Here is a 1815-nt window from a genome sequence, read left to right as displayed (position 1 = left end):
CCGGCTTTCTCCGCAGGGCGCCTGGGGGCCGGAGTTCAGAGTCTGCGGACCGCGTTTCAAAAGGATGGGTAGGATGTCTCCGCAGCCCCTCCACGGAGCCTTGAGGTGGGCTACGGGGCAGCGCTTTCTTTCTGGCCTCAGGCGGAAAGTTTGTTTCCTGCCTCTCACTAGGTCTCCCAATGGATCTGTTTTCATGGAACTACTGTGTAAAAGCAAAAAATAAATAAATAAATAAATAAATCTTCAGTGATTAAAACATGACTTTTCCCAGTAACCTTTTGACGGAGGTGGCTTAGGACAGTCAGAAAGACTGCAGAGGTGACCCTTTTCTCACTCCAGCACGGTGATCCTCCCCGCGCGCCCCCGTCCCCCTCCCCCCCCCCCCCCCGCGCTTCTGGGCAAATACTTGCATCCCTGGTAAAAAGCCGAAAGCACTTTATTTATTTGAGAACTGAGATTTTTGAAACCAGTTCTGGACTACGGGTTCTGTCACGTTCGTTTGATTAGTACGATAAGGGAAATCTATATCATATTGTTAAGTGAATTGTTTCCTCAGCCCTGAATACTGCATGTATTTGGTCAGGCGACCCAGCGTGCTGGTTTGTGTGTGCATGAGCTCATCACGCTACTGCCAGATGCAGCAAAATGTCATTGATTCATTACTAGAATATGATAAAAAGTCACTTTGGTTAGTGGCTCGAGGACCAGAAGGTAAACAGGTCCTGGAAGTGCCTCGCCCTTGTTCCAGGTATGTGTGAGCCCGGATTTAGCCTACTGCGCAAAGGCTGACCCCGAGTTTCCTGGAGGATTATTCGGGGCGCAGTGAAGAACTGAATTTGTGAGCGCATCTCTGCCTTGTAGCAACATCTCATGGGCTCAGAGCACCCAACTAGCCATCTCACCTCCCAGCACCTGAATAAATTCAGACTGTCACTTAGCTCCTTGCAAATCAGACCTTATTTGAACAGCAGCGCCGTCTCTTCCATCCTATACATTCTGACATACTCAAAAGTTTTACTAAATACTGTCGAGGGTTTTTGAGAGATTGAATAATGGCTTTTCATATTTCCTAGAAGAGACCACATAACTCATTTCTAAAATACTTAGATTAGCAAAGCTACTTCCTGAGACAAGGCAGACTGAAGTGGAGATGTTTAATGCCTAGCAAATTTTAGGCTGATAAGAGATAGCGCTTCCTCCCTGTCAATAATGGTCCGACCTGAAAGAACAAAGCAGTCGGGCTACTTCTCTTTTGTGATGTCAGTGTCCTGTGTGTTTATATATAAAATCCCTAAAGGCAAATTTTACTTTATGGGATAAAGCAAATGCTGATACATGGTGAGTAATGTAAGGCTGAATTTCAAATTTAGAATTTTTCACCTATGCAATTGGTAACTTGTAAGAGTTTTTTTTTAATTGCTTTCAGTAACAGCGTGCTCAGAAAATATTCAGCTTGCTAAGGTAATATATTTTGTGTATTCTCTAAATCAAAATACAGATTTTTCTCCTTTGCACTTTCAAAAAATGACTTAGGGACTTCTCTTTGGGGCCTCTCTCCGAATGGAGTGGCTCCCTACATCTCCCTACTTTCTTTCATTGTTTTCTTTTGCTTTCAAAAAAACTTGTTCAGTCTGCTTTTTAAAAAAGTCTTACTTTAGTTTCATGCTTCCATCAAAAATAAATTTAGTAACTTGTGCTTAAAGGTAGCAGAAGGCAAAGTCTTGTTATACTCATCTTAAGGAATGTAAATTTTAGTCCAAAAAATGAAAGAAGTTTCACCTCCTCCTTTTATATATTTTTATATAATAATAAAAA

Source organism: Perognathus longimembris, chromosome 7 (genome assembly GCF_023159225.1).
Source record: "Perognathus longimembris pacificus isolate PPM17 chromosome 7, ASM2315922v1, whole genome shotgun sequence".
Lineage (NCBI taxonomy): Eukaryota > Metazoa > Chordata > Mammalia > Rodentia > Heteromyidae > Perognathus > Perognathus longimembris.
Note: the sequence above shows the minus strand (reverse complement) of the source record.